The 27,833-nt window shown below is 40.2% G+C and overlaps 1 long non-coding RNA gene across 1 annotated transcript in view; it reads left to right on the top strand.

Annotated features, from left to right (window-relative positions):
• The first annotated feature begins 919 nt into the window (after positions 1 to 919).
• Positions 920 to 27,833, top strand: part of LOC128081549 (uncharacterized) — a 44,961-nt gene continuing 18,047 nt past the window's right edge. Inside the window, exon 1 of the long non-coding RNA XR_008207223.1 lies at positions 920 to 1,013. This is a non-coding gene — a long non-coding RNA (uncharacterized LOC128081549). The remainder of the gene's footprint in view (positions 1,014 to 27,833) is intronic.

Below are 27,833 nucleotides of genomic sequence, written 5' to 3'. Positions count from 1 at the left end.
TAACAGGCCCCAGGTCAGCACTGTGCTGCTGCTGGGCTCTGTCAGCACACACACCCGCAATGCACCTCCTAGCTGCTTACTGTACAGCTCTGATCCACCTTTTTAATCAAATTTCATCTGTTGAATAACATCAGTGGTTTCCTGAAAAGTCAATACTATTTTATTTTATGCAGAACAGAAGCAAGTTAAGGGGAATGTTTGTTCACAGCAACTCATAATGGGGAGGTGAGTATAAAAGCATATGCGTATCTTGGAATGATTTTTCTTCCTTTCACACAAGACCTCTATTTATGAACAAAGCTTTTTTCATTGGCCTTTGTTAACACTGTAATTAATGCACTATGTCAAACTTACGCACACAGAAAATCAGGTTGTTCTAATTTTGAAGAATTCCTTTATATCATAACAAGAGAAATACGAGGAGAAGTCTTTGTCTGAAAGAACCACTTAAGAACCATCCTTAAACCATTAAAAATTGGATATCTTACCTCATGTTTCTAAGTATCTGATAATACTTACTGCTTTACAACCTTTTCAGTGGCACAGTGATACATTATAGACAAACCTTTTCATTTTGATGGACTCAAATGTTGGCAGAAACATCTCCTGTTGTTCCAAAGCTCTTTAGCTGGTAAGAGAAAAGCAACAGGTAACATTCATTGTGCAATACCCAAGATCAAACAGGGATTTTGCCACACTTAATTACGAAGAATATAAACAGAACAATCAACACAAGCTGTCATTCCTAATTAGCTGTTAGGCAGGGGGATTTACCACAGCCAGTATTGGTGTTATCACTTTGTTGTAGAAATGCCAAGTCATGGCCTGAAATAGTGATTGAACACCTGGTGGGAAGGTAGGGCCAACACAGGGAAGCTCAGATGCATGTAACGCCCCTGAGTGACTAGATGGGATGAAGCAAGGATCCACCCCTTCCCATACCTCATTTAGGGCTGGCAGTGGAGGCCAAAGTATCTCATTGTGGTTCTCTATGCGTTTGAGGTCTTTTGATGGTAAGTAGCCTCTTTTGTATTTTTTTTTTATTATTATTATTATTTTTTTTTTAGTGTTTATTGCTGTTGTATTTGAGCAAGTAGCCTTGCTGTAGCCTGAGTTCTTGTTGTTCTGTAGTTATTACTGTGCTTTCCTTTGTGTTATGCACCTGTAGTTAAGTCAAAGTTCAAAAACAAATGGTATTCCTATATCTTCATTGTTTTGTACACTTTTTTCAATTTCAGTGCTGTTTCAAGAGTTAGTTAGTAATGACTACTTCACCCTTTGACTGTATGGTAATAAACAAAGTGATGTTGTATTTTGGTATTCTGACAGCTTGAGGCGTTGGTGGTCTCAGGGTAAGATATTGAGCATATCTTTATTTTGTTTACTAGAAATAAAATGACTTGCAGCAACATCTACCATCAAAAATGGTAGAAATTGACTAAGTAAATATTTAAAAACTGGCTGGAATAACAAAGGTCTTTAGATGGGAAAAGTAGGCTGGCTGCTTTCTATCTAAACTTTCTCCTCAGCAATGTAATCTAAGAAAGCATAAACAGGCACTGATCAGTCTTCACATACTGCGTGGAAACTGCAGAGCTGGATGCTTTTAGCCGTAGGACTCTGTATGGACTGGCTGTCCGCATGACTCTCTTAAGGAGCAGTCAAAAGATGTGTAGTGCTGTGAGCCCCTCTCTTTCCTTCTTCAGCCTGAAGAAAGGTTGATAAGAGTTTAAAGGACTCCAGGGCCTATGCTGGGCTGTGACCTGCTGACTGCTCAGAAGTGTGCCTGTGTATGCTTGTACAGTGCTACTGCCATTGTTAAATTAAATGTGTTAAGTGAAACCAGCCGGCATGGCACTCACCCTGGAGGCTGTGGGTGCTTTGGACTTGAGTCAGATAATGTATCTGTCACATTAAGGAAACCTTCTGTATTTCATTAATTTGTCATGAAGTAAGAGAAAGCTGGATCTAACAAACTTGGGCCGAGCAACAGTAAGCAGAAACAGTGGCCGAGCTTCCAGCACAGAGACTTTGGTAAATGAGGTTTTTATAGCTAGAAGAAAAAATGGTTGATTCTACCTCCTCGTATTCCAGAGCTTTTTCAAATTCTGAACCAACTCTTGGACAAGGTAGAAAGTTGTTCTATTAAGCAGAGGTTGCAACATTTCCTAAGGTCTCTCCTTTCTGTACTCCCCCCCCAAAAATGATAGCTGCTAATTCAAGCAAATGAACGTTGCAATGGGGTGGATCAAGTGAAGTGTGCCATTGGCAAGGCATTGCTATTTTTCTAGGAGATTCCTATCGGCTGTGTGAGCGATTCTGGTCACACTGGCAGAGCAGCTGGTAACCAGCTGTCCTTTTGCTTCACCTGGAGCAGCGTTAGGGAGCTCAGAGCTCTACAGCACCTTGCTGGCAGGGACCCTCTGTCTCACTGGCACAGTAACTCAGGTCTGGCTTGCCATATATTTCAATCTAGCTGACATATGGCGGTAAAATTAATCAATAGCCAATGACTCCACTGAAGTGATGTTAAAATGTGCAGTGTGCCATTATAGAGCACCTGATTTGCTGCTGTCCTTTAGGTAGGGCCATAAGAACTTGCTTTCACCATTGCTGTTTAAGTGGACATCACTGCACGTCCATCTCCATGCTAGGCTGGGAGCTGTGGGGAGGCAGCCACGTGCTGACCAGAAAGTAATGCTGTGGTGTGTTGGGGCAAACTCATGTCAGTGTCGAGCACATCCTACAGTCACGTATCTGTGGGCTGAATTCAATCTTATTTCTGGAATCCAGTATTTACTTTAAGAACTTAATGAATTTGACTAATATGCAGAAAGCTTTAAAGATGCCCCGTGTTTCTTCTCCATCCTTCTACCCACAGGTGATAGCTGCGGCAGCTGAACACCTTTAGGCATCCTGACCTTAGGAAGTATTTCCCCATTTATGTCATTTTCAAATGATGTAGCCTAATAAAACAGCAAGTCATGTCCGTTTTGTTTTTTTACTTTTTTGGACATGTTCTTTCAGCAGGCTTTTTAGGGTGTGTATTAAGTACTCTTGCTTCTGCCTTCTTACTTTACTTATGACTCTTTGTCCCTGAATTTCAAGTGTGATCTTTGATAGTATCGTAATAAAGGGAAAAAAACCTTTGAACCTCAACCAGCAGGTGAGAACTTATGATTATTGTTGTTTCCTTTTTGAAAAAAAAAAAGTCACCAAAAAGAAAAAGGAATATAAAAAGAGACATTAAGTCCAAAAGACTTTTTTTTTTTTTTTTTTTTTGCAGTGTAGATACAGTTTTCAAACGCTTTGTTCTCAGCTAAGTAATACATGGCATTTAAGTAACTAAAAATATAAATAATAAACATTTTGTAATTCTGATTCTGAAATAGCGATGCTGAAGGAAACTCTTTGAAGTGTGGATAGTCTTCCCCCCCCCCTCCCAACCATGGCCTCTTCCCCCTGAATCTTCATCAGATCTCACAGAACACTTTGCTGATTCCCCAGAGACACTTTTGGTTCAGTGAAGATTCCAGCTAGAGTAAATAAAGATGTTTTTAGCTGAGTTTCTGGGATAGTGCTATATTGAAATTGCACATGGTTCAGTTTTCCAGTTTTTCACTGTTCTGTTATTTAAGCTTCAAAGTTCAGTACACTGAAGATCTATTCATAATTTATAGCTCAACTGAGTATCTCTTTCCCTTATTTAAGTTCTCAGACAAGTAGAAGAGACAGATGCTTTGAGCAGCATGTACATATACACAGTGCTTGTGGAAACAACCTCAGGCTAGGTATCCAAGCCTGACCAGTAGGTTAGCGGTCTTCTCTTCTGGAAAGCCCATCTGGAAGGAGCTGGGCCCTTTAGAAGGTCAGCTGCAATGAAATAGTTGGCACCTAAAAGGTTTTAGGTTGGCACCTAAAACCTTTCCTGGAGGTGGTTCTCCAGTATTTATCTACAGACCAAGTCACCTCCTGGGAGTTATTGTACTAACCAGTAAGTGTGCTTCAGGTTGTGATAGTGGAAAGTCAGTCTGTAGACTAAAAGGGAGTGTTTGCGTCTATTTTTCCTAAATTTTCGGAGTCTGTCAACTGTGTGACAACATGGGAATGGAGCACACAGGAGGGAGGAGGTTATGAGATGTGAACTCCCGTTGTTCAGGAGTGAGGTTCCAATCATAAAGTTCTTGATTCTTGCTAGTAGGGCAGATGCCTGTGTAAAGCCCCATTTGAGATAATGGGATTCTGTGTCGGTCGATGAACCTGCATTTGTACATCAATATCATGAGATCAGAGTCTGACATTTCTCCTTGGAAAAAGGTACTCTGGGCTATTAAACACCCTCAGCCACCCAGGCCCAATGACCTGTACTTTTCAGCACCTATGCAAATACCAGCAAGCTGACCTTTATTATTTGCTGGATTAGAAATAATTTAGAAGAGCAAGATTTTTTTTATTTGAAAGTGCCAGGATAGAAAGGCTTTTAGGAGAAGTGTTATAAGAAAGAGCAAATCCATAGAATATTAACATTACCGATTAGTTTAAAACATCAAGTAGAATAATCCATTATTTTAATTAGTTTTCCAGATTGCTGGCAAAAATAACAGAGGTACTATCTGTGGAGAAGTAAATGCCTCCTTGTAATTGTTTTGGATTTTGCTCTAACCTTTAATGAATTTATTCTTGTAATGAGAAGAACACCATTTTTATTCCTGCACGTATGTTAAGGAAGTTCACATCAAAGAATGAGGCATCTGGGAACTCAGCAGAGTTTTGCTTTGACAAATGACCTCATTGACTACGTTGACAAACACTGACTGTACTGACAAATGGCCAGAGCACAGCTGTTCTCCTAGCTGGCAGTGCTGATTCCAGCCATCACTGCCTCTATCCACTGTTGCTGCCCCTTTCCTGCTGCCCCAATGGGGAAATGTGTGTGAGCTCTCTCATCTGCAGCAGACAAAACAAGAAAGGAAAAATCGTACTGCATATTTCAACTGCTTACTGATTTCATTTTATTTTTTACCTCAACTAAGGTATCTCACCCTTACAGGCCCCAGGGCCCTCCTGTGTGTGTCCTGGGAGGGATGAGGAGGGAGATGGAACGTGTAGAAGTGAGTGACAGAGGGAAGTCAAACCCAAAGGTGGCCTTTTTGTAAAAATACAGTTGTCATTGTGAAGGTGTCCACATGCAAGGAGTACTTTGCTCCAGAAGTGAACAAATGCTGGAATTGCCTTCTGTAATGCAAAATAACAGCGTGGCTAACATTGGTCTTGACGCAATTCAATTGCTTAGTTTCCCAGTGGCTGCTTTATGATAAAGAAAATGATGTAGGGAAAAGTCTTTTGGTATGCATTTGTGCATTCACATAAGCACCAAATGAAAGCCAGCTATTCCATGGATTCTCTCTGTTTAAATATAGCATTGTAATTTCAGGATTTGGATTTTTTTTTTTTTTTTTTTAACTCAAAAATTGCAAAATTTCATTGGTAAATGGCTCTCTCATATTATGAAAGCATTGGTTTGGATGTAGATGTTACCCTGTGGGTTTCAGAGAGATGAGGAGGGGAGAGAGGGTGAAAGAATTGCTGGCTGGGGGAAAAGAAAAGCAGATTTAAGATACCGAGGATGGCATGCATATATAATATAGCCAGGGAGAAGGAGATAGAGGAGTAAAAGTATGCATGAGAGGGAAGCTCATTTAATGTTGGTCCTGTTGATTTTTGCCCTGTATTTAATCTGAGGAGCACTGGCTTTTTCCTTTGGTGTTTAGTGCAAGGTCAACGATTTTTAAAATGCTGTCTGTGAAACTTCTCTCAGTTGCCATCCTCCTCTCAGCTTCTGCACTCTGAACTCTGGTCTGTTTCAGCCTCCTGCCAACCCTGTTCATCCATTTCATATTTTAGTGCCTATTGGTGATTTTTTTGCCCTTGACAGGTGGCATGCAGACAGTAAAATCTGTTTTTTCCCATTTTTGCTTACTCATGTCTTTGTTTGGGCTGTCTGACAATGCTTCAGAACAAATAGTAATAGTATAGATCATTACAAATCTTGAAAACAAAGCATGTCAGAAATTAAATCAATGCAAATAGTCTTTCTGTGGGAATAACTCTCCTCACCCCAAAGCAATTTTCAGCCTTTCTTTCTATTTATCGATCTCTTCCTTACGCCATTAATTTGCACTGTCATAATGTCCTGTTACTCTTGTGCGGTATTTTTAATCTGATTTAGGATAATATTCAGAGCCTCTGAATACAGATAACAGGATCTATATACACGTGGGTACCATACTGGGGTATGTTACCAGAGAGTAAAACTTATTCCCGAAGATACTCACTGTGATGTGAGTAACAGAGTGTAGTGCATGGTCATAAATCTTGCTTCACTTCTTGCAAGCTTTGTCGGTATTAGGGGTTTACAATGCTACAATTACTTCAGTGCAGTGTGAATTTACCTTGTGTTCCAGGCCCTGTAGGATCAAGGGGCAAGTATCCACATCTTTTTTTCTGGATAGCGAAGTACCATGCACATCTTGGGCAGGTTTTAACAATAAATGGCAGCCTTCCCTGTTTCCTTCTCCCAAAGCGTAACAGACCTGCATCTATAGTCACATGTATCTTCCAATGTGTTCTACCCTCATGGTGACAAAAGCACTCATCTTTTTGGTTCACTAACCTTAATAATATGCAAGGCGATATTTAGAGACATAAGTGTTTTTATAAACATACATAGCATATCATTACTCTGAAACTGATTTCACAGCATTCATAACGTGTGGTATCACAAAAGCTCCACTGAGATAGTGTTAGAAGAGAGGTTTTGTGTTGGCATCAATTTGAGGAGAAATGGGAGTCATAGGAATAGAAAAGCAATAAGGAAACAAGAGGCTGAGCTTAGAGACTGCAGATAGATTAGCCTTGTAAATGGCTGGATGGAGAGTACTGTGCTCTTCTCATGTGAAAGAATAATCTGAAAACAGCCTTTAGACTTCCAATGATATAAAATGTACAGGCAGTCGACAATAGGAAATGGGAATTTGCTGGTCAGTATTACACAAATTCACTACTTTCTGTTTAGAGAAGCTCTGAAAAAGCTCTGATGGCAAAACATGATCTTGGGTCACTTATCAAGGGAGGGACATGCCGATTCCAAACAGTTCCTGATACAGTACTTGTGAATATGAGGAAATGAAATACAGTCTGTAAGAACGTGTGGCTTATGTTGTTCATTTGCACCCTACTCAGGTCTCAAATCTATTAACGCATCTCCAGGAAATCTCTAATTTCAAACATCTGACTGCATTGAGCTTTGCACTTGACTAATCAAGTCAAATATTGTCTGCTAATCAGATTTACAGATGTGAAACTGTCAGCATGTAGGAATAGGCCACATAAACGTGGAGAGAGATTCAGATAGTTGCCCAGCAGTATGCGGAATTACAACCTGACTGAGAGAGTGACTGCAGGATTCCCAGGTTTCAAGCACACTGATACAGGAATTAAGAGAATTACCCACGTTTCCTTCCACATACTATTCTTCAGGTAACTAGTACTTTAAAAGCCTGTTCGTTGGGGGGGGGGAGGGGGGGAATCTTCATGGAGTTCATATACTTGGATGCTCTGTACTTCCAAATACGTTCAGAATTAGAAGAAAAAAAAAAAAAAAAAAAAAAAAAAGGAACTGTTAATGAAGGAAGAAAAGGTTATGGAGAAGCTGTGAAGGAGGTGGCCCTCCAGGATAAACTTCCTCTTGTAGTATTTGCACACAGATACTGACTGGGATCTGAATTTTTTACAGGTAACCTGGGAGTTATATACGTGACAGTATGATAACTGAATCCCATCTAGATACTTCCGTGCTTCTCTTCCTAACTGCATCTCATAAAAAACAAGTGATTTTCTGCAAACAGAACTCATTTTGGTTAGGTACTTCAAATGCTTAATCAGAATTTGGCCTACAGATGATGCAGTCATACAAAAAATGTGTTAATACTTTTTGAAAGCAGATGAAGACATATCTACCTTTAAAATATTTACAGAAACATCCATAAATAGTTTAGGGCAAAGTATGCTGATTCAAGCTCCACTTATAGTTACCTTTGATCGTACTACTGTGTGATCAAACAAATGTTTTAATAGCTACACATTACAAATCACATATGTAGTGGAGGGGAGCAATGTTGCCTTCCTACTCCATGTGCATCACAAGGTGACCACAAAGATGCTGATCCAGAAGGAGAGCAAATGTCTTGGATTCTGTGAGGCATTGAGAAGTGCCCCCCTCAGTGAGCAGAGTGATTAGGTTTGGTTCTGTGTAAAACATTTCTAGAAAATGTTCCTGGGCTTAGACATGGTTCTGTTGTGTGGACAAAGCTTACAGGTGGGATAGAATTAAAGACACCTCCTCTGTGTTTTTCAAAGGCTTGAAGGGTTTAATTATTCTGTGGCTGCCCCTCCCCCCAGTACTGCACATAGTGTTGTTTCTCTTTCACTATAAAGTTGGTTTTTCCTGAGTGAGAGAGAGCCCATGCTTTTATGACTGCTGTCGGTATTTTAAAAGTGAATTCTTCCAACACGTGTTGTCAGCAGCCCAGGAAGCTAATGGTGCACAGGGGTGAGGACCTGCTATTGCAGAGAGGTCAAAACACATTTCCTTTGCACTCCATCTTCAAGGCTAGCTTATCCCTGGCAGGGCATACAGTAGAACAGCCCCACTATGGGCTGAAAGTTTGTTCTGTTGCAAACTCCAGAATTTGAGCAGTTTTTCTTTTTCCCTGGAGCAGCTCAAACAGAACCTGTGCTTTGCTCTGTAACAACCTTTTATGAAGTGTTGGCTTTTTTTATCATACAGAATTTAATCTACTGAGATCTGAGACATTTCAGCATCTCCTCCAGGAAATGTATAAATTGCAAGTTTAATTGAGAAAGACTGATCCCTAGAATTATTATGACTAATTACATTTCTCCTTTCATAATTACCAGACTCTGATATATTTTACACATTAGGTGTTTGCCCTCAGTTCCAATGTGTATTAAAAAAAATAAAATAAAATAAAATCTGGGGGACAAAAATAAGCATTAAGACTGCATTTGATGTCTCTCATGGTATAATTATTTGCTCGGCATTTATAACTATAGTTTTGTTTAAAGTTGGGGGAAATCTAGCTAGGGATGATATTGCCTATGTCATATTTCTCCACAGCATTACTGGACCAATAATTTTGCAAACCACATGTTTTCCCTTGCACAGTTTCCCAGCATTTAGAAAGGTACGTTAACAAATATTGTTTATGCTTTAAGGAAAAAAAGCAAAAAACACTGTTCTGCATTTAAAAAGTTGCAGTTGTACAACACCAAAATCAAAGATGTAACCTTGGCCCAATAGTGATGAACTTAGACCTGATTGAATGTATAAAACCCCACAGCTTTGTGCAGTGTTTGTCTCAATGCTCTGAACTGCACAGCCTGATAACCTGATGATTTGTTTTAAGTTCACACCTTGAGTTCTCCCTTTTCCCTCTGTAGATCTACAGCCTAGAGAAGAAATACCTACTATTTATTTATTAATTTGAACATCAAGTGGGTCAGCTATTCTGCAACAAGCACTGATTTGCAGCCTTTTCCTTTTAACCAGCTGTAATTGGAATGGAGAATTGTTCAGGTGGAGGTAATCTTGCTAATTTAGTGAATTTAACCCAGTGGGCCAAGCCTCTGTGGGGAGATTTTACCTCTTTGCTGAAAGGCTGGAGAGGAGCTGTGGACTCCTGAACATAGTTCAGAGTAAATGCTTGGAGCTGAGGGGATGTGGGCAGCAGGTGTATGTGTGCTGTGCATGGTGCTGTGGGGTTGATGACTATCCCTTGAGCTAGGCAGGGTGCCAACATTGTGGGCTGTTATGAACGCAGTGGTGGAGAAGGAGAAAGTGTGCTGCCTCACCTCCTGGAGTGAGGAAAATGACAGGAGGTAACTTCCAAATGAGAAACTGCTAAATCAGGTAAATTTAGGCATTACTCCCTAGACTAAAACTGGTGCTAATCCAGATCAATGAACTTGTGTCAGATGCAAAGAAGTGGATGGGGAGTTGCTCCTTTTCTAATCTGAGGAGCAGGTGCTGCTACTAGAGCTAGCAAATGGCTGATTGAAAACAAGATGTGATGGTTTTTCACTTAGTGTTATAGCCTAGACCTCCTTGGCCTCATATAGCAGTCAGAAGTTTCTGTGAGTTCAAAAAGCAATTAGCCAGATTCCTGCAAGAGGCGTTTGTGATGCTACCTCTGGCTTTCCAAGTACCTGTGTTGTTACATTCTGCCTTAGGCAACTGCCATTAACTGATAGTATTGTATGCTAGACAGATTTCTCTGATGTTCTCTCAGTGCTGCTTCTCTTAAGGTGCAATTGTAGCCTGCAGTTCAGATACACGATTGCAGTGTGATAGTAACTACAACCTCACAGGGTTTGACATAGGCTGCTGGGCCCATCAGGGGTCCTACATGATATCTGGCAGCAGAAAGCTCCTACCTGCAGGGGCTGCAGTTAAGCCTATGCAGTGTAGTGTGCCTGAGTGAGTTCAGCAGGCAGGCCTGGCCCGGGAGGGCAGAGCCAGCCTAGGTCATGTCCTGCCACCATGGCATGGGCCTCCAGTGGTGGTGCTGAGCTGATGTGGGAGTGTGAGATGTTCTTTGGTAATTCCTGACAAAAAGCTGCATCCAGACATGCTGGGGGGAAAAAACAAAACAAAACAAAAAAAGGCATGCCAAGCTGCTATGGCTGGCTTTTTTGGATCTGTCAGCTCCTGTGGATGTGGATGGTCTACATGAGTGCTCCTTTCAGGAAATTGCTTCTGCAATACCTTGTAAGATTTTGATTGCTCCAGAAAAAGGGCTAACTCTTAAGATTATGTAGGCTTGTTTTTGTTGTTTTTCATGGGATGCTGACTTGAAGTAACATACCTAGTTTCTTTGTGTGTTACAGTGTTCCACAGGGGGGAAATGAGTCAGCTCTTTCCTAAACTTAGATGTGTCTTAACTATCTGCTGACACTTCTGTGCTTGCAGATCTGCCATAGTTTGTTGTGGTTTTTTTGCCATGAGATACTGGGGAACAGGCTGATACTGACTGCAGATTGACCAGAAGTGGTTCTCGTGCTTTCACTTCTCTTGCATGTTATCAGTTTTCATCTGATTCTTTTGAGAATCTGTAATGTGAAAATTCGCTTGGTTGACTTTAACCTCCTGAGCTGATATACCATTTAAGAGATAAACTGTGCCTCAGTAGCTACTATATATCTTTTTCTGCAGAATGATACCAATTTTCTGTAGTGGATTTCAGAAGAGTCAGTTAATAAACCATTTAGATACATCTTAGTAGTAATCTCACAGGCTCAAAATCTGAGAGAAGACAAGCTCTTAAGGGAAATATTTACCTGGCCAAGAATAAGCATATTGTTAAATGTACAATACAAAAAGATTTTCCAAGAAAGACAGTAATTGCTGAGCTGATCATATTTGTGATTCTGCGACACTTCTATATAGGGGAAAAATACGTGGCCATCACCACACAAAGCCAAACATCCCCATTTCCCTTGTCACTTTCCCTGGTGCTGGGCCCAAGCCATCATTCAGACGTATCACCTTGGGCACCTCCTTCAATCCAATTTTCCTGCATCTGAAATAACCCACAGGATACTTGGCTGATCCATACAAATGTGTTATTCCTTGCTCAGTATTTATTTTCTTATTGTAAAAGAGGTGACATTAAATTTATGGTGTTTGGTGATAATTTGTGCAACTAATTAAAAACTGGGGTAGGTTATATGGCTTTTTGAAATGCTTAATCAGTCACCCAAACGCTACCTCCATTCATGAAAACAAATAGCTTCTGATAATTTATGTTTGAAAAGAATAAAAAGCCCAAAGAAGTTAAGTGTCAACCTAATGTTAACTTTCAGTACAAAACAGTTTGCTGAAACCAGGATGCAATTAAAACATACTGTTTTATGGAGTCCTTTATAGCACGATAGTTTTTATAGGTCTATGTCTGTGCTTTTTGGGAGGGTGAGCCACAGTTCAGCTTTGCCCAGGAAATAACAAATGGTATTAAAAACACATCAAAAAGTGTAGATGTTTTCAAGAGAAAAGTGGGGGGGTGGGGAAGGGGAGGGGGCTGTTAACTGGGGAATGGTGAGGTGAACAAATTCAGCAAGCAAAGATTCCAAATTGATTAAGGAGGGGATTTCTTCCCCTTTGGGGCCTCCAGAGTACTCCACCGTGTTCATATCTCACATGTCCTGGCTCATCCAAGGTGTCCTTGCACTGAGGGCATGGTTTTGCAATACACCTATGTCCCAGAGCTAGGCTCTTGCCCATTTTACCTGCTGCCTTTACTTTAAAAAAATTTATACATATCAATTCTACTTCTCAAGAGATACATAAGAATAAACATAAATCTGATAATGCTAATAAATATGAAAATCACATAAGCCGCATGCCAGATGTAATTCCTTTTTATTTTTCCCCTTTAACACATCTCTTACTCATGCAGGGAGCCAGTGTTTTCTATGAATTTATACTTCTGGTATATGCTTTTCTTGATAGGACCCCTACAGGAACAAAAGGGCTTTGAAATGAAATCATACATGGTATTGTAGCTGGATATGGTACAGCCGTGTTGGAAAGTGTCAGTGACTGCTGTCAAGCAAGCTGGAGCTGTAAAGCAAGGCTGTGATCTCTAGGCCATGACAGCTTTAGATAAAGGTGTACTGAAAAACTGTAATTCTAGCTAAGGGGAAGGTTCTATAAACCCCATCGTATAAATGAAATATCTGGAAAGAATAGAATTCCCTTTGCTAGCAAAAGGCTCCATGTTAGGACCTGATTCACATTTAGGCTGTATGCTATGAGGATTTCTCTGACAATAGGTAGATGTACTAGGTGCTTGCTTGGCCTTAATGGGGAGCAGAAGGAAGGAGGAGACTTGGTGGGGCACAGGACAGGCTGGGAGGATGGATTTCACAATTGAGAGTGTATGTATGGCTTATGTGTGTTTTATGTTTGGAATAGAGATTTGCATGTTTTCTAAATAGCAAAGCATTAGAAAACGTAACTGATTGTACCACTCCTCTCTCCTTTTATCAGAAGGGGTTTTTTGATTTCCCTTAGCTGCCAGCACTAACGTGTCCCTTGGGCCAGGCACTATGTGCAAATACAAGTGATTGTGTAAACTTTCAGACTATTTCAGAGTATATTGAAATAATTTGTGTTGAAATTAATTGGAAACATGTTTGCTGCTAGTAAATAATCACTCAGTGTGAGATTCAGGGAAAGCCCATAATCTTTGTACAGAATACAGAGGCTTTCCAAACTTGCCCTGCAATTGAAGCATGCTGGGTACAGTACATTGCTTCAAATTGAGACCCTTTGCAGTGGAGAAATGAAAGGAAAAGGAGTACAGTTCTGAAGGAGAGCATTTTGTTCCACATTTGAGGTAATTAAAGCTAGCTTAAACAATTGTATGATGACACTCCTTTTAGCTTCAATTTCTAAATTGGAGCACAGGTGTAATTATTGTCAGGACCTTAAGAATAAATAAGTAAAAAATCCAATTTCAGAATTCCACTTTATATAAAATATATGTAATATATTATATAAAATAGTAGGCAGAGAAAAAATGGTTTTTTTTTGTTTTTTGTTTGTTTGTTTGTTTTTCCTGCTTCAGGTATGTTAGAGCAGCATCTAAACAGGTGTCTTTCAATGGCCAGCCCTACACTCTTCCAATGAATGCCTTAAGCAACAATCAGTGAGGTGATCAAACCTGTAAGGAGACTTGCTCCTTTTAATTTCCTTCATTCATAGTGTATGGTAACCTAACATTACTATGCTAATAGCAGGGACTACTCTGCGATACAGCAATAGGAAGGCAGAGAACAGCAAAAGCAGAGCACGTTGAAGCCAATTTGCAAAAGACCACTGAGACAGAGCAGGTGTCAGCATCTCTTAAAGCTCTCTTTTTGTAGCAAGCTTGCTCTCTTCGGACTTTTCACTTGAATTTTGTTCTTCATTTTTATTTGAAAGTATGTTGCAGAGAAAAGGACCAACATGAAAAAGACAATGCATGTGAATTAAAGTAGGTGCGATAGAGTATTGCAACAGCATAATTGTGAGCTCGTTAACTATGACCAATGAAAGCTTTCCTATTTTGAATTGTTCTTAATGTTACGAATTTTACACATCTTGATGAGCTGAAGGCCTTCTTCAAACACTGAGGAGAAGAATGACGTGTAACAACACATTGGCATAGCAGTGCTAGTGGCTGGCTTGGCCTGGAATTGTGTGCCGTTTGTTTTAATGAGACTGCTCAGATGAAAATGTACATAAAAATGCATACAGATTAACATATCTAAGAGTCAAATTAAAAAAGAATGATGAGACAAACAATGAAGAACTGTGCATTACAAAATATTTGAAGTTGACACCTTTTTCTAATCTTGTATTTTAAGGATAAGGATGGAGTTGTCTGCTCCAGGGGAAGTTTCACACATCCTTTTCTTAAAACATCAGATCTGATGCTGTTAAAGACTTATTTTACAAGCCTGAAGATTCAGTGACCCATTCTTATCAAGGATTTGGAACATACTTGTTTGCTTCAGGTTTTTGTATTGATGTTTCAATTATCTATCTTCTCTGGTTCCTAATCTAGATAAATAAAAATTTAAATGTTTATGTATATTTTAATAATGGCTAAGAAACATTCTTGGAGGAAAATACCATCATCGACATTATTTTCATAGGAACAAACAGCAAGGGAGAAATTGCAACAACTATAGATCAGTTTTGTGTTTTTGATAATTTATTGCATTTTTCATGGATCACTCTCTCTGGCATCCTCATAACAACTCACTTGGCATGCAGCTTTGCAATCAATCTCATCTCTCTTCTTCCTGACATCATACACTTAAAAAGGGGTTTAGTTTCCAAGAAGTGCTTTGCCAGGTGTACAATCCAAAGGCTCATCTTTTAAATTGCTAACACTCGTGATCCCTTTTGTGCAGGTTAACAGTTATTTCACTTTTATATTATATGGACAGAACATTGGAAATTATCGTAGGGTTAACAACTGTGTGTGGTTATGCTGATGAGCTAATTTAATCCCTTGGAAGGGGGATAATGGGGTAATAAAGCACTAAGGGATAATCTTAATCATGTCTTTCTGGTAGTCTGACAATTGCATCCTCTTCTAAAGCAGTTTCCTGCAAAGCCACCGAAGTAAAAATGCCTGTAGTTGTCAGCTGCACGGATGAAGGAAGCGTCCATGGCTGTGTCAGTCACTTTAATGAGTCACAGGAGGAGGGAAAGTGGAGGAACAAATTAAAAACAACAGTATTTTTCTCTCTTCCCCCTCCCGACAGAAGAAAGTGAGAATAGTTGCAATTTCATTTGCTTTTAAAGCACAGCACTTGGGTAATAAACGTCCCCTGCAAATGTGCTGAGCAAACACCTCCACATTCATCAATATGCGGGAGCTGTTTATTGCCTCATAAACTTGGAAGCAAGTGATATTGTCTCTTAAATCAATGGCTGCATGGACATACTAGGCACTGTAGGAGAACAGTACATCCAGACGCTGCTGATACTTAAATTAATGGCTCTAGTAATGACTGAAATGTGCTTCGTCACTATGAAAAAAGTTAAACATAGATTAAAAGTATGCCTCAGTCACAATGTATGTATGTTGTGGTAGGGATGTGTGTTTGTGTGCCTCATTACAGTTTTTATTACTTTGGCATAAAAGCAAAGATATTCTGTGTTGCTTTGATTTTTAACTGTGGGTTGGGTTGCCAATTCCAGCTAGACTCGGTTGAAGCAGAGCTTGCATACAAACTCATCTTCTGAATCTGTAGGGAAGATGACTTGGCCTGTGAAACAGATAGCTTTACCAACTTCAAACCAGATTAAAGAGCCAATAAGAAGCTGATTTCTATGGCATCTCTGATCTGAAAATGATTTAGAAAAACTAAGGAATTAAATAATGTTGCACTGCAGGTTTCTCATCTACAGAGCGCCTCAATGTGACTGTGTCGTCTTTATCTGAAAGGAAGAGAATGGTGCAGCCGAAAGGCATTGCTTCTGGGCTGCAACTGCTAGTATTCAAAGTTGAAAGTCAGTGTAGGAAAAGATGTGGCAAGAATCACAGAAGGACTGGCTGATCAAGCACTGTTTCTGTGTGCTGACAGTGTCTATACTGCAACAATGATGAGCAACTGTAACTTTTACAGTGGTGAAATGCAGTGGAAGGTGAGTTAAACTTCATGCAAACAAGCCATCTGACTGCATACCATGGGTCCCAGGCAATGTGAATAGCTGAATAGCTGGCAGTGTTGCCCATGTTGTTGAGGGAAGCTAATTTAGCAGCAGCATCACTACGTTTATATGATTTTTCAAGGCAACTGTGTGTGCTGCTAAAGCATCCTCCTTTTTGGAGAGGAATAGTACGAAGATACTGAAGGAAGAAACATTCCTTCTTCACCCCTCCTCATATTTTACCTCCAATGGCATATAAAAACTACTGAAGCAGTTTGTACTATAGTGGATGTTTCCCATCTGTAAATTGTTCTGGCCATGTCCTGTTTTCTACATATAAAGGTAGAATAGTATAAAGCGCTGTGGCTGTAAGAATAGGACTGTATTTGAAGCCAACTATGTGTACTTATTTCTGGAGGATTTTTTTCCTCTATAAACTATGTTTCAAAAGACCAATCTGTTTACTCTAAGAACTTTTAATTTTGTATGCAACAATATACTGCTAATAATGTGCCAGAAGAGTGCTGAATGAAGTCTTTACAAAGCCTATGTACAATCCCAATTTTAATCTTTTAATCTCAAATTCTTTTTGAATTAGCCTGCTCCATTGGAACATTAGGATTGTTTACTAATTAATAATAAAAAAAAGTGTTTCTTTTGTTCAGGTAGCTTAAGATCCGAGCAGGCTTTTTTTAAGCTGTGTGAAGCGAAAACTTGATTTCCATTAGCTCCAAAAGGTAAATATTTTGCTAAATTTCAGATCTCTCATAATATAATGGCATTAAAAAAAGAAGAACAAACGATTGTATTTTCTGGGTGAAGTCCTCAGTAGCCCAATTCAGATCTCAGAATTTTTTTAATGACATCATTACCAGCATTCAAGCGGTGCTTGGGAAAGGGTGTAAATCAGCTGAATAGCTTTATACCACCATCTTCCATATTGTTAAGATGTACTAGTGAACAGAAAATTAAGCATGCATATGTAACATAACACAGTAGCAATGAAGTGTAGCATAATTTCAGGCTGCATCTGCAAAAGCTGTGCATCACTGAGCACTGGCTTAATAGCCCTCTGTGTGTGGTTCTGTTGTAGCCTGGCTGGAGGACGAGGTATGTGTTCATTCAGCATGTTGCTGGAGTACAATCAATAAACTAAGGGAAATCCTGAGAAAGAACAACAGGAAGACAAAGCAGCCTGGGTGTATTAACAGGACAGTGTCTAGGCAGCTTTGTGAAAGAGTAACTGAGATGACATTTAAGTTGTAGATGTTTAAAGAATGTAAACACTAAAGAATTGTCTTATTGTAAAGCAAAGACATCGGGAGTAAGGGAATGTACTCCTGGGAGTAGCAGGTGACCTGTCCACTGGCAGTTTAAACTAGCTTTGACAGGCAGTAAGAAATGAACATCGAACACACTCCTCTGTTATTGAGATTTGGTTTTGAAGGTGCAACAGTTTTTCCTCTTGCAGGGAGTGAAATTAGTGCTGTATTAGCACTTCCCCATTACAGAGAAGAAAGTAATTTAATAGGTTACTATTACCTAGTGAAGTAACAACCTAATATTTGTATTTCTGCTTGGAGAAGCGCCACAAGGTTTCAAAGAGGTGAAATGTGGCTTTTCGCACAGCAGTTACTGCTGGTGTCACCTGCTTAACCTGGAGAAGATAGTCTAGAGATAGACCTCTTGTGTGGCTCCTTTCTTGTGCAGGAGAAGAGCCATAAATGCTAAATGTTTAAGACGTACAGAAATATCATAATTTGGGGGTTGGGGAGGGCGGGTGTTACAGGAAGCAGACAGATTTTAAAGTTAACAAAGTGAGCTTTGACAGTATCGTGTCAGATGTCCAGCACAAGTGCAGAATGCTTCTCCTTTTACAGACATACCAAGTTTGGCTGCCTCTGTCAGGGCCTTCAGTTCAGCCCACTTGATGGAAACAGAATCTGGTTTGTTTAGAGTGGCTCAGAGCTGTTACCTATCTCTTTCTATCAAATCTGTAGCCCATGACAATTCTGATTCTCTTCTGTTCCTTTCCCGTTCCTGTCTGGATTCTTTCTCCCCTGCTCTCCTGTTTCTGGTCCTTCCATGATCTTGCTGTGCCTGTAGTTTCTTCATCATTCCTACCCTAATATTCATTAGTTTTGAGGCTTTTTCCTCTGGTGTTTTAACCCATGTAAATCAGGTGTAATCACAAAGACTGCATTCAGCCAGCTCCCTTTAGGTTAGAAACCAGCTTTTGTTAGCACTGCAGCAGCTAAATGGAAGTACTGCCTTTGACTTTGGTGGGGCCAGGATTTCAAGCTCGCACTTCTCACATTTAACTGTCTTGAAAGCAAGAAATTATTGGATCCACAAATGAAAGAGATACTCTGATTTGTGCCATGTAAACATCTTGCATAGTTATAAGACTACTACTTGCCTGGCTGTTCACATCTATCCAAATACTTTGGCAGGCCTTCTGTAAGGTTAATGGAAGTTAGATAAATAAGGAGTTGGTATGTCCCCAAATAATGTGTCTCATGGTATCTGTGTATTCAGCCAGAAATAAGCTGGTCACGTTTCTGTCTAATTTCTAAATGCTGGCATGCTCAGTATAATCAAGGTGTTCCTTTTAACAGGATTGATTTCATGGAGCTGAATAGAGCTCCATATTCCTTGCAGCCTCAGGGTCCTTCAAGAATGAAGGAGCATTGAAATGGGGAGTGAAAATAGTAGCGATATCATTTACCCCTGGGTTTTCTGTTCTTCTCCCATGTTCTTCATGGGAATCTTCTCTCCCTTCTCTTCCTTTCATAACTGATATTACCTCATCCTTCCTCATGCTAGAAGGTTCCGTGCTTTGCAAAGAAATTCGTAAATAAATTGTGTAATGTAATGCAAGGCCCTGGTTACCTCCTGGTCACCTAATGTCCATTTTGATGCCTGTATAAATTGAAGATCACTCTGCTTTCTATATCTCTTTCCTGTTCCCAAGTGGAACGGAGGTGTCAATTTTCCCCACTGGTCAGTAGGTGACTACCTAGACAATCTGTATTCTTGGTCCTTCTACAGATCAGAAGATTTCACTTTCAGTGGAGCAGAAGGGAAGTTTTTCTATGGGCAACAAAAGAGATAAGGAATTTTCTAACAAAGATTTCATTTCTCACTGAAATAAACATCCACGAAGTCAGGAAGCAGGTTGAAGCCATACAGTCAGCAGATAAATTCTTCACCTCTACTTTCCTTATCCATCTCTGCAGCACAATGCATTGAGTTGTCATCTGCCATTTGTGTATTCATTCTAATTCTTTCTGCCTTGTTATTCTGTCAGTTTCTTAATCTATTTACACTGACTTTATTTTCAGTGTCTATTGTGACAGCAAATCCTAGAATTGCCTTGGGTGTTGTCTGAAAATGGCCATTATCAAATCATAATGCCTACCCAGATGAGGAACTGTAAAGGCCTCAGGCATCAGTAGGAGTCTTTAGCAGCTGCCTGCAGTTTAGACCTGCATATCAATTTCCACCTTAGAGGATCTGCTGCTGTATTATAAGGTGAATAGGAACTGGAGGTATTAAAATTTGGATTAGTGGTTCAGCCAAAATGTTCACCTTTCCTTCTCCTTCTTTCTCATTCTCTTTTTCATTTTAATAAACTTGCTATCTCCATCTTTTGTTGGTAAACTATATAAAAATGCAAATGATCCAGAATCCAATTAATTTCTGGAAGGTTGCAGCTGTTTTGGGCCCTATTCACAAAGACATGTGGTGTGCGTGCGTTTGTGTGTGTATATGCATGTGTATGCATCTGATTGCTAAGAAAATCAGGCCTTATTATTGAAGCCTTGACTCTCAAAATTTGAACTATTGTTTATTGCCAGCACTGATGCAAACAGATAATTTCCAAATTGTACTTCACGTTTATTAAAGTGGTAGAAAATGTGGCTAATTTCAGACAAAGCTAAGAGAAAGTGGAGCTTGAGAGCTGAAATAGGAGATCTGGGAAATCTGTTTCTATTACAACAAATAAAAGTTTATCTAATATCTCAAAAAGCATTAATTACTGTGAGGCACAGGTGAACACATTGTGGATTTCTTTATTGGTTTTGTCATTCTTCATTGCTTTGTTCTAATGCTGTGACTTGTTTGGCTTCATTTCATGTTTTGTTGGTTTGGTGTCAGTTTTTGTTTGTTTGTTTGTTTGTTCTTTGTTTTGCTCATGTCTGATGTGTAGCTGTGAAACTGAGACCATTCTGAGAATATCTTTCATTATCCCAGCTCACGCTTGGAGCAGAAATTTATCTAGATCAGGCAGTTTGAAGAAATGTATGTAAATCTCCTGTTGCTGCTTGAACTTGAGCAACATATTCAGGACTGATTATTAGTCCATATTATATTAAAAGCCTATGTTCATGGCTGCATTTGGAACAAATATCACAGCACACAAAACTACCAACACTGTGACCAGTGGGTCTTGGTCTCCTGTGTGTCTGCCCCCCGTAACAATATTATGCATGAGCAACAAAAGCAGTCGTGTCTGATTTTCTGTGATTCGTCTTCCTATGCTCCTTTTTGTCTTCTCTACTATTTAATATGGGTCAGACAGGTATCTGCCAGTGGGATATTAATAATCTCTCTCCTACCTAGTGGAACTCAAAGTAGCTTAATATCTATGAGAACTCTCCCCCTGTGGCTTTCTTCCTATTAATATAAGTTGACCAATTGTACGAAATTTTTGCAAAGGAACAGAGCCATGGTTGACAACAGCATGATTGTACATCAGACAGAAATGAGGATGGCTTCTTTAGTTGTAAGTGACCCGGGAATCCTAATTCATTTCTTCTCAAAATAAGGTTTCGCTATTTTTCCTCTAGATTTGTCAGAGAAGCACAGGCATTTCTGACTATGAGAGCAGATCTTGCGAATGCTGTTTGTCTTTTTTTATTGTGCTACACGCATTCAGGGAAATTTTAGCCATTATGGAAATCCATGGAACATTTAAGGTACGTACTACAGATGTACGTAGAACAAGTCCTCCTCGATTCATTATAGTCAGCAATTTCAGCAGCAAGTCCATACAAGGCTAAATTTAACCTTGTGCTGAAAACTTGTGTCAGGTCAAAGCACTATTTAAACCCCCCTTGGACTCCAAAAATAGGATTCTGAAGTGGAATTGAAAGCCTTGAGATGGCTTCTAGTACAAGGAAGTATTTTATAAGGAGATGGTTTTTGCCAAGGCTGTGATACTTTTTCTAAATAGTCTAGGAAGTGTTGATCCATAAAGGCAGCAACTAGCTCAGTTTCACTGAGCATGGCAATTCACTGAATAATGTGCTGAGGTGCCTTGATTAATAAGAACAGGCTTCTCTATGGGCAATAAACCCAAGGCTGCTCTCTCCCTGGGAAATAGCCAAAGCTTTTGATCAGATAAGCTAGGTTTTTAAGTTCACTATTTTATAGTGGGAGCTTTTCTTCATTTCGCTTTGTTGTAAATGATAATGCAGAGATAACGCGTATTGGGAGCACTGATAACAGAAAGAATAAGCAGATCTATAGCAAGAAAAATGGGAGAGAGTCTCCCATCTCAAGCACTGTTCTGGAAAGACTGGGCAGAGAGATATCTTGATAAGGTTATGTGTGGCTCAGCAACAACTGCATGTCTTGCTGCCAAAGCAGCACTGTACATTAGAGCTTTGCAGGTGATCTCATCATTACAGGATAAAATCAGTGTGGCAGGCCCTGAGTATAGTCCTTTTGCAGGATGCTTTATTTCCACTGTACTCATAGTCTCTTTCTACAAAGAGTAGTCAGGGTTCAGGCAATTTCTTCATTCAGGAGCTGTGAGAAAAATCAGTTCTCAGATTACCAGGTCTGTATAACAGAGGGAGAACTGCCTTGCTGCTTGCCACAGTCTAGTGTACAAAAATTATTTTGTGGATGTATGCAGCATATTACAGAATAGTCAGGGTTGGAAGGGATTTCAAGGATCATGAATCTCCAACTCCCTCACTGCAAGCAGGGCCACCAACCTCCACATCTAATACTAGACCAGGCTGCCCAGGGCCCCATCCAGTCTGGCCTTGAACACCTCCAGGGACGGAGCATCCACAACCTCTCTGGGCAGCCTGTTCCAGCACCTCACCACTCTCTCTGTAAAGAACTTCCCCCTGACATCCAACCTAAATCTCCCCTCCCTCAACTTAAAACCATTTCCCCTTGTCCTGCATCTATCAACCCTTTACAAAGAGTTGATTCCCCTCCTGTTTGTAGGCTCCCTTTAGGTACTGAAAGGCTGCAATGAGGTCACCCCGCAGCCTTCTTTTCTCCAGGCTGAACAAGTCCAGCTCCCTCAGCCTGTCTTCATAGGGCAGGTGCTCCTCCCCTCTGATCATCTTTGCGGCTCTCCTCTGGACCCTCTCCAACAGCTCCCTGTCCTTCTTGTACTGGGGGCTCCAGACCTGGACACAGTACTCCAGATGGGGCCTCACAAGAGCAGAGTAGAGGGGAACAATCACCTTCCTGTCCCTGCTGGCTCCCCCTCTTCTGATGGAGTCCAGGATACCATATAGGGTCTTAAAGTTCAGAGGGTTCTGAATGTAAAGAATAATAATTTAGAAAAGTATAAATATCATTTCTATCCAGTGGTGTCATAGAATCACAGAATCATTAAGGTTGGAAAGACCACTAAGATCACTTAGTCCAACCATAAACAGCAGTGTACGTGAATCTCTTTTATATAGACCCCCCTAGCTCAGTCTCCTTTCAAATTGAGTTCCTTTCTTCTTTCCCATCTGGATCCATTATCTAAAGTCATTTGGATTTCATTATGGCGAATGCAGTATAAATGTTTAAGAAGAAGACAGCACTAGAACATTTTGGGACAGCCTGAGAAATTGTCATAGATTACTAGGAGGAAATGATCTCTGTTATAACTCCCTGGAAGGTAGAGGGTGGGAAAGTAACTCTCAGGTATAAGAAATGGCTTGTTAAGGTAATAAAAGAAAATAAGAGATTGATTGATGTGAGTTAAGGAGCTTCATGTATTTCTTAAAGGACCTACTTCTGCTGTTCATTGACTTCTGCCAGCTATCAGTTATCCTCAATCTGCATTGACAAAAGGTTAGAGAAACCTACCACCTCTGAGTTGCATAGCATGTGTTTCTCACTCCCTCATCTTAGTCAGCCAGTCATATTTTGAATAGTGCAGATGGGGCAATCTGGTAGAAGATAAGATCACACTAAGACCAAAGACCCATCTAGTCCAGCATCTGTTTCTACGTGATGTTTCCTCTCGCTGCTCTACCAGCTTCCAACTATGCCCAGTTCAAAGGATTTTCTTTAGATGTAGTCTTATTTTGGTAAGTCTCCTACCTAACTAGTTCCCTCCCTTATCACCCATTCATTCATACATCACAGCCACAGTGAGTGTACCTCCTACTGTACATAGAAGTTTGTACCTTCTTTGTTTTACATTCCTTAGTTCTCATGTGGTAAGGCTCGAGATCCATTCTCTTCATTCTGTTCATGATTTCTCAGAGTCGTGTCATGTTGTGGAATCATGGAATGATTTGGTTGGAAGGGACCTTTTAAGATCATCTAGTTCCAACCCCCCTTTTACAAGTAGGGACACCTCCCTCTAGAGCAGGTTGCACAGAACCCTACCCAGCCTGGCCTTGAATGCTTCCAGGAAGGGGACATTTGCAACCTCACTGGGCAACCTGTTCCATTTTCTTACCACGCTTGCAGTAAAGAATTTCTTCCTAATATCTAATCGAAATCTACCCTCTTCCAGTTTAAAACCATTTGCCCTCACTCTGTCACTACATATCCTCTCAAAAATTCCTCCCCAGATTTCCTGTAGACTCCCTTCATGTACTGGAAAGCCACTATAAGGTCTCCTCAGAGCTTTGTCTTCTGCAGGTTGCACAGCCCCCAGCTCAGCCTGTCCTCATAGGGAAGGTGCTCCAGCTTTGCCCTGGTCCAAGAACAGATGCATGTTAAGTGTAGAATGGCTTGAGAGCAGACCTGAGGAGAAGAATTTGTTCTTACAGACCACCTGAGACCACCTGTTTTCCAGGAATAAGTGTACCAACATCCTCTGAGGTAGTTGCTGAGTAGATTTTCTTGAAAGTTCTGAGCTTCAGTTGTCACTCTTTTTGCTTTCCTCTGAAACATCTTATTTTACCTGCATTCTTTTGAAAGATGGAGATGTTCAGCACAAAAAGAGGTTGAATGATGCTTTCCTGCTGCAACACAATCATTTTCTCTATTTTGTTCTCAATATGTATCCAAAACGTTTCTAACATCTGATTTTCCTTCTTGATTGCTATTAAGCATTGGCTTGATATCTTCATAGGACTGTATAGCATGAGCCTAGATCTGCCTCCTAAGTGGTAATGATCAATTCCATCATACTAGTATGTGGAGTTGAAGCTGCTCTGTGTGCACTGTTCTCCATTTCTCTATGTTGAATTTCACTTGAATTTTGCCTGCCACTTGATTGCTTAGCCACTTGGTTTCATAAGGCTCATTTATACAATTTTTTTGGTCACTGCTTGTCCTTGTTATCTTGCTATCATCATCAAACTTCTGTGACTCACTACTCACCCACTTTCCCAAGTGATTTATGAATACATTAAGCGCCTCAGGTACCAGCTCAGATCTCGCAGGAATTTGAAGGGTGGAACACACAACGTTGCAAAGACTGTCCGTTTGGTGTTTGTCTCTGCCTTATCTTTTAACTACTTATTTATCCACACAGCTGTCTTCCCCTTTTTCCATCACCACTTAGCTTTCTTTAAAAACTTTAGTGAATGATTTTGTCCAAGTCCCTTGGAAGTCCAAGTAGATTATGACAGCTGAATTAACATCAGCCATTTATGGGTTTATCTCTAGAGACCTCTTGTAAATTTGGAAGATAGAACTCTTCGTTATAAAAGCAATGCTGACTTTTTTTCCCAAGTGAATTCAAGTTATTAATAGTCCTTCCTTAGGCTAATACTGATTTTCTCAGTAGGTAAACATGATGTCTTCAAAGCTATTCCAACAAACGTTGCTTTAACCTTTATCCAAGAAGGACAGTAATATGTTAGCTGATATATATGTTTTCTCCATATTGAATCCAGTACTATTTACTGTGTTACAAACCCCACAAGGAAGAATAGATGAGGCAAATGTTGGTTGTATAGCAGTAGAGGTTGAACCTTCCCACCAGTATTCCCTTATGTTATGTTGCCATGTGACAGATGGTAGTAGAGTGGAAGTTTGACGAAACGATATCTTACATGGAAATATGCATGAAGCAAGGTCATTAAATTTTTCCATGAGGAAGAAATGGAATCCACTGACATTCACTGACATTTGCTGAGAGTTGGTAGAGACCAAACAGTAGATGTGAGCACAGTGAGGTGATGAGTGGTGTGTTTCAGCAGTGGCAACATGGAAGACAAGCCACATTCTGGATGGTCATGTAGGTTTTTGAATGTGGCATGTGGGCTCTTGTTTATCACTGATGAAAATGCATAGCTAATAGTGGTGATCGTCAAAAAAGAGTGTCTTGTAGTTGAGAATTTGTTCTAGCAAGTAGTATACTTCATATGCTATGGACATGGGACAGAGTAGCTGGGAGATGGTACAGAGGAAATGGACCTAGGTATATTGGTCAATGCTTGGCCAAACGTGAGTCAGCAGTGCGCCCAGGTGGCATTCTGGCTTGCATCAGAAATAGTGTTGTCAGCAGGAGCAGGGAAGTGATCATCCCACTGTTCTCGAAGGTACGCTGCACTAGTGAGGCTGCACGTCCAGTACTCTGCTCAGTTTAGTACAATCCCTCACTAGAAGAAAGACTATGAGGCCCTGGAGTGTGTTCGGAGGAGAGCAACAAAGCTGTGAGGGGTCTGGAGCACAAGTCTTATGAAGGGTGGCTGAGGGAACTGGGATTGACTTGACTAGAGGAGGCTCAGGGGTGACCTTTTTTGCTCTCTACAACTGCCTGAAGGGAGGCTGTGCTGAGGTGGGAGTTGGCATCTTCTCCTATGTAACTAGCAATAGGACTAGAGTGAGTGGCTTCAAGTTGCACTGGGGAGATTCAGGTAGGACAGTGGGAAGTACTACTTATCCAAAAGAGTGGTCAGGCACTGAAACAGGCTGCTGAGGGATGGGGTGGTGTCACCATCCCTGGAGATGTTCCAGAAACATTCAGTTGTAGTACTGAGGGATGTGGTTTATTGGGAGATGTTGGTGACATATGGACAGTTGGACTGGATAATCTTAGAAGTCTTTTCCAACGTTGGTGATTCTATGAGTCCGTTACTGTGCTCTTAGTATCTGTTGTAGTTTAAATGGAAATAAATAAGAGGAGTTACTTCTGCTGTGATCCATGTATGAGTACGAGTGAATGAAGATATTTACTATAGTAATGACAGCTTGTTGTCATGTGCTTTGGTGATTCCATGTCAGAGCTGCAGTCCAGCAAGATAGTCATCTTGAAAGTTCAAGTGACTTCTGTTATCACTTACTTTAACAATAAGGCAGTGGTAGAACAAGTGAGGTAAAAATCTACCTAAAATGGTCACTTGCAATCTGTGCACTCTGTTACGCTAAATATTTGAACTTTACAAGCGCTGTCACTGTATTTATTTACTTCATTTACTTTGCACATAATATGATGCACATAATAGAAATAACCTATTGATTTGCTATGATACAAAGTTTAGCATTAGTTAAATCTACCATCACTGTATTCAGCCTGGCAGGAAAGACATAGGAATACTGGTGAAAAACAACAAAAACAGAAGGGCAGCAGGTTAATTTTTATTCTGTGTATGTGTGTCACCTTATTAACATGTCACCTGCTTCTAGGACATAGATTAATTTGCTATTTCAGTGTTCTAACATGCTTACTTTTTTTCTCCTCCTCAAAAGTCACAAAGGAACTAAACATAGATTTACTTAAAATTCTAGGGAAAGAGGCGGTCCTTGCCCTAGACACAACTGTTCTCTTGATTTTGATAGCATTACCACTAGCATTAAATATAATTTACTTTATCTGATGACAGTTTGCTGAACAAGATCTCAAGTTTTAATAGGATCAGGACATAGATAGTAAGCAGAGAGAAGAGAAAAGCATTGTGGGTGGAATTCATCCCACCCCATTACCCCTTTCTTAACTAAGAACAAATTGAGCACAAATAAGAGATAACGTGGTCTCCAGGAGGTGGGCTGAGTTAGAGGGCAGCAGCGCATCCAGTTTCCAGACTGGAACAGAGTTTGACACCCTGCTGTGTTTCTCCTGGTGCTTTGTTGCCCTGTTGTAGTACAGTTGTGAACTCATTACTCAGATATATACTTCTCTCTATTCACCATTGCACTCTTAATTACCCTCTAGTTTATGATAGCTAGTGCAGGCTCACGCAGTTCTGAGATTACCTATTCTATAAGCCATCCACTCTTTGCACAGCAGAACCTTTTTTTTTTTTATGTATCTCATACTATCATGGGCAAATTTCATAGTACGATAAAGCCCTTCACCAATCAAAACATCTAGTGTTAGAGGAGAAATTGG

Source organism: Tympanuchus pallidicinctus, unplaced genomic scaffold (genome assembly GCF_026119805.1).
Source record: "Tympanuchus pallidicinctus isolate F22 unplaced genomic scaffold, pur_lepc_1.0 scaffold1, whole genome shotgun sequence".
NCBI lineage: Eukaryota > Metazoa > Chordata > Aves > Galliformes > Phasianidae > Tympanuchus > Tympanuchus pallidicinctus.
The sequence above is the reverse complement of the archived record's forward strand: the minus strand, read 5'-3'. Positions and strand labels throughout refer to the sequence as shown.